Source organism: Prosopis cineraria, unplaced genomic scaffold, assembly GCF_029017545.1.
Source record: "Prosopis cineraria cultivar Desert tree isolate PC_DT_omini unplaced genomic scaffold, ASM2901754v1 PC499, whole genome shotgun sequence".
In the NCBI taxonomy this organism is placed as follows: domain Eukaryota; kingdom Viridiplantae; phylum Streptophyta; class Magnoliopsida; order Fabales; family Fabaceae; genus Prosopis; species Prosopis cineraria.
Window position 1 is genome coordinate 1 of NW_026555824.1, and position 13,444 is coordinate 13,444.

At 29.4% G+C, this 13,444-nt stretch overlaps 1 long non-coding RNA gene across 4 annotated transcripts; it reads right to left on the reverse strand.

Moving 5' to 3' along the window:
- Positions 1 to 5,152: 5,152 nt before the first annotated feature.
- On the reverse strand, positions 5,153 to 6,079 carry LOC129297331 (uncharacterized). Of its 4 annotated transcripts, none has more exons than XR_008590184.1 (4): positions 5,968 to 6,079; positions 5,660 to 5,865; positions 5,483 to 5,551; positions 5,153 to 5,322 (listed from the first exon to the last, which is right to left on the reverse strand). It is a non-coding gene; the product is annotated as an uncharacterized LOC129297331 (long non-coding RNA). The 4 variants fall into 4 exon arrangements; XR_008590186.1 differs by having other exon boundaries at positions 5,153 to 5,365; XR_008590183.1 differs by lacking the exon at positions 5,153 to 5,322 and having other exon boundaries at positions 5,412 to 5,551.
- Positions 6,080 to 13,444: the final 7,365 nt, after the last annotated feature.

The following is a 13,444-nucleotide window of genomic DNA, read 5'->3' on the forward strand; positions in this document are numbered from 1 at the left end:
AACAACAAAGAAATTATATCTATTAGAATTTTGCTTTTATTTTAATTAATAAAACTTAACTCTTTTGACCAACAAAAGGGGTTTAATAATTGATAAAAATTTGGCCTATAATCAAATTTTTTAGTGCCAAAAAACCTTAACTTGTTGTAGAATAAAATAATTTTTTTGATAAAAATTTTAATTTAACAACTCAAATAAAATTATTTCTAATTGTTGCACCCTTCTCTCTAAAACTCTTGTTATTTAAGGTTAAAACACATAAATAAAATTTTGGTTAAACAAACTTTTAGGAAACGAGTGAAATTTTTATGGAGGCACATGAATTTTCTTATCTTTTTTTAGGGTAGGGGCAACTAAAATGTTTAATGAGGGGCAAATGAAATATTTAGGATCACTGCCTCGTAATTCTTCCTAGCCTTGTGGGGTAATGAACCCCTACCTTACACATAGGTTCGTCCTTGCTTATTATTATATATATAGTGAATAATATATCTCATATTTAGATGCACATGTGTATTTATTTAGGTAATTGGGTGATAACGAAGGAGTCCGAACAATTTGTAACTTTTTTCATGGTGAATTTTTTTGTATTTATTTGTTGTCTATAAAGTGCATATATGTGGCTTATAAGTTGCGACAAGTGGACAAGGGGGTGCGTGGCTGCAATCACCGACAAGGTTGAATTTTTGTGAGCTTTGACTTAAAAAGTACGTGGGGCCTGCTGGGACAACTAAATTCAAAAAGTATCCCCAACTTTGATCATTTACTTAATTTTTAGGTTCAATTATGACACGTCACGTTCATGCACATTGCCATACATTGATTCAAATTTCAAATTCAATCACCTTAATTACGCCCACTTTTCCCCTCACTGCAACAAAGATCGCCTTTTTTTTTTTTTTACCTGACAACAAAGAACACTTGTAAAGCGTTTTTTTATGCTTTTCAGAGTGTTTTTTTTTTTTGAACATTCCAAAGTAGGTGCTCTCCTGTCATAAGTCTTCCCTGCGAGAGCATTTTCCATTCCAGTATCCAATGAGAGTTTTTTTAAAATTTATAAAGGCTCTCGTGGGCTTATCAATAAGAGAGCTTTCATGCTCATGAACACTCTCATAGGATGTTTACGGGAGCTTTTCTTTCAAGGAATGTTCCCATATAGGACCCTATTGGAGCTTTTTGAGAAGATGTTGGAGGTAATTTCAACGGACAAGATGTGATGATGAAGGCAAGCTTAAATGGATTGAAACTCGAGTCACCGTTGAGTTGGAACGGATCTAAAGGCTGCGAGGACGATGACAACTTTGAATGTGAGAACCACACTTCAGATATAGTATGCGACGGTAACGATCTCGATCAACAAGGAGCTAACTACGGCGACCTTAGACAAACTTTCGACAACAACGGGGTTGGGAGCTTGATCAATTTGATGAACAGCATAATAGGAAAACAAATGACTTAATGCAAAACTTTTAAATGGCCAAAAAATAATAAAATAATACTATAGCCCTGCAGGAGCTTTTTGGCCTAAAAAAGTTCCCGTTAAGTCTTCACCTTATGAGAGCATTTTTTAGGCTCAAAAACTCCCGTAGTTCAGTTTATTTAAAAAAAAAAAATTGCAGCACCTACAGGAAAGTTTATGAGACTTAATGCTCCCGTATGACGCATCATATCAGAGCGTTTTCCATAAAAAAACGTTTCGGTATGTTTCATATCATATTTAAAGAACGTTTTTAAGCAAGAACGCTTCTATATGAACATTCCCGCAGCCATTTTCTGTAGTGGTGCCTATTTCACTTGTGCCTCTCTAGTCTAATCACCTATTCAAATTAGCATCATTTATCATTGAGGAATATACATTCATATACTTTGTGGAATGTTTACATAAATTCTAGGTAAGTCCCCTATTGCTTCAATTTAATTTAATTAGAGAATAATATATATATATATATATATAGGTGAAAACATAGTGCATGCGAGGCATGAGAGAGGATCTTGAATTTTCGGGCTAACTTCTAATCAAACAAAATGAGTTCCGAAGGTCGACTCTTATTACAGTTTTCTCATATGCTAGTTTAAGATGCGGATTAAAACAAATAAAATCATTAACTTGTATACTAAATGAAAATAGTAGCAGACTGAAGCCAACTTCTGGCCGAAAAAAAAGACTGAAGCCAACTTATAAAAGCAATGCAGTAGAGGGAATGTAAAGTGTAAACGAGTCAATGTCAAACAGTAAAATATATGTGCCTAGGGAATGAAAAAGCAACAGGAAAAAAAAGAGAGAAAGTATATATCCCATTTGTCTCTATATGTAACGTACTTTTAATTAAATCACGTAAATCAATAAAATTTATTCATCTAATTAAAAACATAACAACATTTTAATTTTACTTTTAATTATTATAAATAAATAATAAATATTTTTTTAAATAAATAATAAGAGTATTTTTTAATTTAATAAAAGTATAATGGTTCATTCATTAAAAAAATGTTAACAATCTTTTTATATTTAAAATAAAAAATTCTAAAAGACTTCTTATATATAGAGATGAATATGTATTTTGCCTCAAAGGTGTACTTCCTCCATCCCTATATATAAAGTATTTTTTATAAACTTATTTTGTTTCTGCATGTAAGGGGTGGCAATAATTTTTTGAGTGATTAGGTAATGTCTTGAAAAATAAAATAAATTATTATGCATATTTTTCTTACAACTATCATGATATTAATTATGATATTATTAAAAATAAAAAAAAAAATAAAATTATTATATTTTTATATGAGTTTAACAAAATAATAAACTTTTATTGATATGTAAAATTTAATTACAATATTTTATATATAAGGACTGACTGAGGGAGCAAAGGGAAATGATCAAAGTTAACTGCTCACAAGCAGACCCTGATTGCAAGAGCACTAATGCTCAGCATCTCCCAGCGAACCAAAATATGAGATATATATATATATAATATATATAATTTTATATTAAAAAATATAAATATTTTTAATTCAATCTCATCTTTCAATAAAAATAATTATTTATTTTTAAATTAATATAATTTTTTTTTATATTTATTCTTATTTAATAGAATCTTTTATTTTAAAATAATATATAGTGATGGACACTTTTCAAAAAGCACATAAATTACACCTTTTTTGTTTGCCAAAACATTAAATTAAAATCCTACAAAATGTCATATTTAGCATTTAATTTTTAAAAACATATCTTATATTTTTTTAATAAAATAGTAGATAGAGAATATTTTTTATTTTATTTATAAGAATAAGCCACATGAGTTATTTTTATTATAACTTTTGTCATTACCTTCTATTAAGTATCAATAAAAAAAACTACGTTATTAAAGTATATATATTAAATAAAAATAAAATTAAAATTTTATTAAATTTTAAATAAAATTAATGAATTTTAAAGTTTCATATACTTTATTGATTTGATATGCTCCCCTTCTAATTTTAGAAATGCGCTCCTATAATTTCATAGTAGTGTGACCCTTATTCTAAGAAAATGACAGATTCATGACCGAAAAAATGTTAAGCATACAATTGAACTTGCGCAGGCACAATGCAGCTAAGCTCCAACAACTACGAGGATTGGGTGTGTATGTGTCTTTTATAACATCTTCCCATAACAATTCGTCAATAGTATGATTTAATTTTATGTTTTAGACTATATTATGCAATATTGAACCATTTAAATGATAATACATGTTAGTCTAGATTATCTTATTAGATTTAACTAGAGAACTTAAAGGGACTGGATTAATTAGAAAGAATATTTATTAAAAAATGAGGAGATAGATCTGGTAATACATATTTAACACGAATGAGTGCCTAGGTCTGACACAAATGGCCAAGGGTCGTATTAAAAATAAAAAAATTGGCCAAGGGTGAAGCATGGGGAAAAACTCAATTCTGCAAGCAGACTCTTCACAAATTTAAGAAAAATAATCGCACGTGGCCATAATAATATAAAAGAGGCTTTTGTAAAAATAATTCATATTACAGGATCAAACTAAACAAATAATCCAACATTTATTATATTTTATATTATGATTAGTTTGTTATATTTATTAATGATATATCATTGTATATAAACAATAAATCTGTTGTAAATTTTAAAATTTTTAATAATAAATTTTTTATATATTAATAATAAATTTTTTATATGTCAATATAAATTGATCATGTTCTTAAATTTTTAAAAATTTAGTTTATATTTTTTAAGTATAAAATATAAGCACGTGGCATTGAATCATAGAGACCTTTGACCTACGGTTACTGAACTCGTCTCCCCAACTAATTTTACGCCCACGACCCACCAACGTCTTGTTGATTCAATATTCTTTACCTACACACCTGCAGTTGCTCGGGAGCACGTCCCGTTGTCTTCAGATCACCCCTAAAGTAATTTGAATAAATTTGAATGATTTCTATTTAACTACTTTTTTATTTTTAAAAATAAAAAATTATAAAATTTAATAAATTTATTAATTATGTCAGTCTAAGTTAAATAGTATTTTTTTTATAATTCTTATAAATTAACCATATAGATTTATTTTGAACTGTTTTAAATCTGAAAATATGACAAGTTAAAAATTTTGATCTGAATAGTATAAAATAAATTTGTATGGTCAATTTATAAAAATTATAAAAAAATTAATATTAAATTTTGACATATTTAATTAAATATAAATGATTGAAAATAAATATACTTATTTAAAATTTGATAAATTTTTATTTTTAAAAAAATATAGTTTAATCTCAACTGTCCTGATTAATTCTGGGACGATGAGCACTTGATGAGGGCGAAACGTGCCCTGGTATTTACTCTGATCATACTCTTCAGTGACGTCAGCATTATTGTCGTTACCGCTGATTTTTTATTATTTTTCTGAATCCATGCTTGATGTGAAATGTAATTCTTAAAAAATTGCGTTGAGACACTCCCTCCAGTCGTCCTTAATATAAAGGATGTTTGGAAACTTTTTATGGTGATTATTGGTTAACAATAATTTATTATGATTATAAATTTAAAAGAATGATAAAATTGGAAAGTTATCTATTAAAGATTAAAGTAGTACTTCAAAGCATAATAATGGAAAAAAAGAAAGTAGTATCTTGGAATTTAAGTCATGTTCAAATTACACTTGTGCATACATAAATTACGTGATAAATCCTCAAATAATTTTGGCTCTCAATCTAGCTCAATGCATAATATTGATGATATGATAATTCCCTGAAATTTGATCGGACCTTCTCTTCAATTAACAACCATCCAGCTAGCTAGATTCAGTTCCTACACTGACAAATTTACAACTTCAATATCCTATCTTCCACACATGCGCTGCATATATAATAAGAACGAATAATAATGAATATATATATGAAGGAGGAGGAAGCTTTCAGCTTGCTTATTATAATCAGTGAAGCTCCCATTATTCTTGTGATACAAGTAACGTACGATAAACATGTGTGAGGCTCAACGCTGAGTTTCATGAGTTCATGAACTGATCTCATTCGTAGCTCTGATCTGAAGAAAACAAAAGAGAAAGTCATCAGTGAAAAACATCAAATAGATTGTCAAAGTAAATAGAGACTCATAGGGATGAAGAGGGATATGTAGAGATGGAGTAGGTACCAGAGACAGGTGAGGAAGTTGATAAGAAGATGGAAGAAATAGTTGTGAGGGTGAAGAAGGTCTGGGCGGAGAGATCGCTCTAAGTAAAGATGGCGAGGAAGGAGATTGGTGTAGAAGAGGATGGTGGTCACTGTGGCGGCGGGTTCACGCACAAGTGCTCTCAGCATAGTCAACATGGACCTCAGCATCAGAACTGGCATCGATATCTGCTGTCACACACAACCACACACAGAAAGAGACATCAATATCAGAGACAGGCACCAGAGAATAGAACGTGTCTCAATCTGAGAGAGGGAGGGAGGGCAAACCATGGTTATGGCGGTGGCGAAGGCAAAGTGGAGGAAAATATGGAAGCGAGGAGATCAAGGAAGCAAGGAAGGAAGTGAAAGAAGTAAAGAGAAAAAGAGGGGTGGTGGCAGGGAGAGGTAAAGCTAACTACCCTTCAAATGGTGACAAATTTTTTACTAAAAACATACCCACCCAACTATTGGGCCTTGTTGTAACTTACAACATCGGCCTCATCCACGCTTCCACTTTGCCTTATGCCTCCCCACGAAATAATGATTCATTTAATAAAAGCTAGGTTTTAAAATTGCTAAAACATACCTCCTCTCATCTTATTCATAAGATATTTTATAGAAGTAATATTTAATTTAAAATATAAGACAACTTGTAGTGATTAAATTATTTTTTTTAAATTCATCCCTTCTTGATTAGCGTAAATGTATTTAATATAATTGTATTATTATTTAAAGTCAACGATAAAAATAAAGGCATGTATCACTATTTTATAATACCAATTTTTTTAAATATACGTGGACTGATTAAACATGTCTTATAATAAGTAGGGGTGTTCATCTTGTACTCATTTCGATTAGCTTGGTATCGTCCCTATCATATCGGGGCAAGTCTTGTCCTGACCCAAAAATAATCAGGATAGGACTTTGTGTGACAAGACAGGAAAGGGGTCCAGAACAAGACGAGACGCTGAATTACCATCGGGATGTCCCATCCCATCTCAAATATTATACGTATTATTTTTTATTTTAAAAATATACATTAAATATATTAATATAATTTATACTTATATTGATTATATCAATTTATAATTTCAATATTTGCAATTCTTATATAAAGCTAAAATTTTTTAGATTGATAATTTTAATAATATAGAGTAAACATGACAATATCTTTCTTTATAGTATATTAATTATATTAATATAATTTATTTTTATATCTATCTATTTAATAAATTTTATTTATATTATATTTCTTATTTTATTTTTGAAAGAGTAATTAATTTAGCATATCTCAACTAAAGTAGAAGAATAATGATTCGATGTTGTACTTGACTTGTCTATTGTTGTTGTTCTTATAGCCTTAAGATCACTTGTAATTGCTATCATAATGTGTAGTTGTAATTAATATAATTCAATAATTGACTTTAAATTATTGTGATTTATATACTTGTGTTGTATTAATTTTAAACTTAATAAATTATATAATTTAAAATTTAATAATATTATTATCCAGATATTTCTATGACACTGTCCGATTTATTGGGACGGCGGGACATCTCAGTCCCATCCCGATCTCATCTCGATTCTTAATGAAATGGAATGACTTTCAGGACAAGACAGGACGTGAAACTAAAATTTAATTTCGATCTTTTTTTTTTGGATGGAACACGGGATAGGGGTGTTCTGGTCTCGTTTCGTCCCGTGAACACCCCTAATAATAAGGACTAAAGGAGTACTTTTTTTTGTCTTTATAATAAAGTATTTTTAATTACTTCACTTGAATTAATAAGAGTTAGTTAAATCATTAACTTTGTGTGAAGATATACTAAATTTTTAATTTTACCCCTACCTAATTAATTTGAAATCTCTTCAATTTTATATTATATTCTCATTCATAGTTAATGAGTTTAAATAAAAATAATATTAAAAAATATAATTAATATTATATTAAATGTATTATATAAAAGACTGAATAATCCTTCTAGAAAGCACCCTATGAGGGAATAAGATGTAAATATTTTTCAGACAATTGCAAATACTGCAAATTACACATTTAAGTTTTCTAGATCATTCTTATAAATTTGAGACTAAGACTCATATTTTTAAAGTGTTTGGATATACTTTTATAGAATCATAATTTTAACCACTAAAATTGATTACCAATGTTATTAAACCGACCAAATCTTGTAAAATTAATATTTTATCCATTTAATATTATAAGACATTTTAAAAAAAATTATATAAAAAAATATAAAGCATTTTTAATTTTTTAAGATGTTTTAATAAAGTTTCTCAAAAATATTAGGGAAAATGACAACAAATTACCTTCAAAATATGCAAATAAAAAATTTGTACCCCAAAATTTGATAATTATTATGTAATTCTTTGGGACTTGTTTGGCATTTTAGTTTTTGTAAAATGGCATATTTATCCCCATTTCACCTCTTTCTTTCACCGTGGCTTCTCTCTCATGTCCTCTTCCTCTGTGCAAACCATAAGGATTATGGAGAAGTTGGTCTCTTTCTCGGCTTCACGGCATCATGTGGTCCCCTTGAACACGACGAAAACCACCTATTGCAAGGCCAAGCGCTCCGCTGAGCAGTTTCAACTTCTTTAGTTTGATGTTTGTGTACATTTTCAATTGCCGACTGTAATAATTTAATCGCTAACCCGTGGCTACCTTGTAGCCCCTTCTCCTTCAACAAATGAGAGATTACAAAATTATTGAAAGAAATTATTTACGATGGAAAAAAAATTCAAAATGCAGTTCTTATCTATCATTGGTGACAATAGAGTTTTGTTTTTGATTAACACTTGTAAAATGAGGGGCCATATGAAAAACGCGATGTAAGAAGATTTATTACGAAGAGGACAACCATGATAAAAGCATTGCTTTTTTTGCACCTAACAAGTAATTAATGATATGAAGATTCAATCAAGAGAAAATATTTTGAATAAGAGCAGGGCTAAATTTGAAGTTAACTGAAGCCTTCTAGAAATAAGATAGATCAGATTTGATATCAACAATTCAATAAGCTCTTGTGGCAGCGTCATATGTGATGAGAAAGGAAATTGGATGATGGGATTCTTAAAATATTTCGACTATCACCTTAGTATTGTGACTAAACTATTGAGTATCTTAGAAAGTCTTCATCAATGTTAGAATGCAAAATTTATAAGAATTAATATTCACATTGATCCTATGGAAGCCTTTTCACTCATCTAGCATAATTTTTTTTTTTAAATTCATCCTCTACCAAAAAATATTAAGAAAATTAAGGAGTTTGTAATGAAAAATTGAATGGTTACTTTTGATCATATTTTTATTCAATCAAAGCTAACAAATGCAGTTGATATGCTCATATGCCAAGCAACTCAGGACAATTTAAACCTTGTTATTTTTAATCAACTGTCTACAAAATACAAAATACAAAATCTTCTTGAAATTTGATATGATAAGATTTCTGTAACTTTTGCATGGCTCTTTTTTCACGGCCTTATATTAAAAAAATGATAAGGGGCAAAAGAGTGACCTAATGGATATGGTGCTACTGGTACAATTTTCTTTTGTTCCTTAGAGATGAATTGAAATGATAGGTGTAGTCTAAATCAGTCTTGAGGAGGAGGGGTCTTTGAAGAAGGTGTTTGGGATGAGATTATGGATGGAGATCAAACAATTGGTGGAATTGACGGAACAAGAAAAGTTTAGAAAGATCTTATTTTTCCTCCAGTTGTTGGCTAGACAATTTAGAGCGGTGAGAGAGAGAGGGGGGGATGGGGCAAATGTATCATTTCACAAAAAATCAAAATGCCGATCTAGTCCTAAGAGACTATAAAATAATTGTCACATTTTGAAGTACTTATTTATTATTTACATATTTTAAAAGCATTTTATTTTCATTTTTAAAATATTTTTAATTAAAAAAATTACGTAATTGAGACATTTTATTAAATAAAGATAAATAGGTGTATAATTTTAAAAACTATATAACACCTTCCCTACAAGGATTGTGTGTGTGTGTGTTTATTTATGACATCTTCCCATAACAATTTGTTAATAGTGTGATTTAATTTATGTTTTAGAGTTTAGACTAGATTGTGCAATATTGACCCATTTAAAATAATAATGCATGCTAGTCTGAATTATCTTATTAGATTTAACTAAATAACTTCAAGGGACCGGATTAATTAAAAAGAATATTTATTAAAAAAATGAGGAGATAGATATGGTAATACATATTTAACATGAATGAATGCCTGGATTTGACATAAATGGCCAGGGGTGAAGTGTCCCGGCCATGAAACAGTTAAGTGCAAAAAAAAAAAAACTCAATACGGCTAGCAGCCTCTTCACAAATTTAAGAAAAAATAATCTCATTTGGCCAAAAAGTCATAGTATCAAATTAATTAAATATTTTAAATTAAAAATGATTCAAACACAAATAGATGCAACTCCAGTACGGGGCCTGGGCTTGAAGAGTGGCCCAATTCGGTGTAACTAAAAAAAGACCAAGCCCAAGCTCACTAATATTAGTTGAAAGATTTGGTAGCCGTGGATTATATAAGCACGTGGTGTTGAATCCTAGAGACCTTTTGAGTTTTGTTTGACCTACGGTTATCAAACTCGTCTCCCCAACTAATTGTACACCCACCGACGTCTTGTTGACTCGAAAATCTTTACCTGCACATCTGTATTTACTTTGCCCATACTCTACAGCCACGTCAGCATTATTGTCAATTACCTCTGATTTTTTATTATTTTTCTGAATACTCTATGTTTGATATGATGCAATTCTTAAAAATACGCAGAGGTGATCATCCACCACCTTAATCTGCTAAAAGGGGGTGTCTGATGATTGAGTTTGACTCTCTTGTAGTCTATTACAAGCTTCTAGTTTTGCTCTGATTATAAATGATATTCAGTTTTATTCAATAAACCAAAAACAAAAAACGCAGAGGAGAAAGCATAATGAAATATATTGGAAGTCATGCGTTCCAGTTATACTCCACTTCATTCCACAACTAGTGAAAAACCATACAATAATTTTTATGGCTCTCAATCTCAATGAGTATATAGTATTGATAATGTGATGAATTAAAGGTTATTTTTATTCAAAAAATCACTCCACACTTTAAACTTAATTATAGATGAATTGTATCTTCTCAACGTTAAACATTCTCTTCTTCTCTGTTGTTAACTAAAGCTATCAATTAGTGTCGGCCCTGAAAGGATTAAAGCCAAGATGGACTGGTCTTGTTAAACCTTATTTCATTTTGGGATTTCCTTTTGGCCAGCCTGGATCAGCACCCTACAAATATATATATATATATATATATATATTTAATTTAAAAATATAAAAAACATATTTAAAATCTTAAAAAAGTTATTACACGTAATATTAAGTTTTAAAAAATAATTTTAAGATAATACACACAACAACAAATTAAGTCTAATCAAAAGTAGCAACATTACAAAATCAATATTAATAACAATTAAACTTTACTAGCAACATCACATAGTTTTATGATTATGAGGGGGCAAGCTAGGTTTTTCAGTTTTTTTAATTCTTTAAGTATATAATGTATTTGTATTAGTGTTTGTTTTTTATATTAAATTTTAAAAAATATAAGAGGGCTTAAAAGGGTTGACCCTAATCCTAAAAGGCCGGCCCTTTTATTTTTGAACTTAAAAAAGCTAGCCTGATGAATTTGATTTTAATTGACGGCTCTATCATTAACTCACCGTCTCTGTTTATTATTAGTGAGCCTCACATTAAATTTTTTAATATTTTTTATTATAAAATATTTGAGTTCAGTTGCTTCTTCGAAGCAAAGTTGAAAGGCAAAAATAATCTACCCCACTATTGATCCTTATTGCAAGTTACAACATTGGTCTCGCCCATTCTTTCACTTTGTTTTATGTCTCCCCACAAAATAATGATTCATTTGGAAAAAAAAAAAAAAAGTGATAAGATATAAATTGCTTAGACTCGATTTACAGCAAGAGAAAAACCAGAAATCAACTACATGTTTATCAGGGAGCAGACAGCCATTTTCGAACAAGCAATTGAACCAAATCTACGCAGACTTTCATGGGTGAAATTAAAACCATGAATCAAATCTTCTCTTAATTGAGTAAAGAGTGGCATTGCAAATCTTTGTTGAAGATGATAGAAGGCAGTCTACGACTCAACGTCGCGGGAGAGAGGTGGGGAAGGTGGGGTGAGAGGGTGGGAGGGGGTAAAATGGTCCAAGTCTTGACTTCCATAATCATGGGTCCTATAAAGGAAGCTGGTTCCATGGCGTTCTTGGCTGGGCATGATGGCTACGGTGAGCTTTGATGGGGGTACACACTACACAGTACTTCTTCGTGGAATGGTTTTGACGCAGTTTGGCAAACAAGACATTTGAGTTTTATGGATTGTCTTTATAAATTTGGGACTAAAAAATCTTATATTTGTGATGGACCGAACTGATATTTCCGAATAAAAAAAAATTTACCACCTTGGGTGTGTTGAGATTAAAGTTAGATAAAATTGATTAGGGCCTTTTTTGGGCCAGAATAGAATTGATTATGGTTAAAATTAATTTAAATGATTGACTTTGTTTATAAAATTAATTAATAATTGAAATTAATTTTGAGTATAATTAAAAATCAAGTAAAATGATGATTTTGTGAATATATATCCAAACACTTATATTATAAATTAAAATTAATTATGAATCTAAAATTATAATTTTTTTTTAGAAAAATACAAACACTCCTATTCCATACTAAAATTAATCATGAATATCATATCATATTTTCTTAAAAAATACTCAAATAAACTATGATTACATGCATGCTTTTCAATTTTATTTTTTTAAAAAATATATTCAAAAATAATACAAACTTTATTTTATAAAGGGTAAATGTACATTTCTATTTTTAAAATGTGCTTTGAGAAGCACTTAACATCCTAATATATTTTAAGTAACATTTTTGCCCTTTAAGTAATTAAATTGAAATATCTAATACCCTAACATTAAATCATCTAATATTTAACACAAAATATTTTAATATACTGAGTGCTCTTCCAAAACAACTTCAACTAAAAATGCATCTTCACCTTTTTATTTTTTATTTTTTGAAATGGAAACTAAATTACAAAACTAAATAAAGGGAACAAAATGCATCAAAAACAAAAGAGTAAAAAAAAAAAACCTGTGCCCTTTCATCATCTTCCATACCAAAATCAAGACATGGATGATGATTAAAAGACAAAAATTAACTTCTAAAATATCACATATTCTAGCAAGATAATCAACATCTCAGTTATCATCTCTAAGCACATGATTTAACTCAATTTGATCTTTCATAAAGAAAAAAAATTTAGTTTGCTCCATAATATTTTTAAAAGGATAATTGACATTACATCCTTTGATAATTAAGTTAATTGCTTCAATGTAGTAGATATTCACCTTGAAAAAATTTCTTTCCTTACATAAGTAGGGTCCCTATATAACACCAATCATTTCCACCACCATTGAGGGACAAAAATCCATTTAGAACTAAATCACCTTTTTGTAAATTATGATTTTAAATTCTTGGTAATTTGAATATGTATAGATTATAGTAGTGTTTTAATATTTTTTAAAAAATTATAATTTTAAGGTTACATTTTCTGAGCCTCCTGTGAATTTCACGGGAAAAATTGAGAGATGACTTGACACTTGACAGTAACATGGACTGAGCAACATGTCTTCCAACTGGGATCCAAAATTC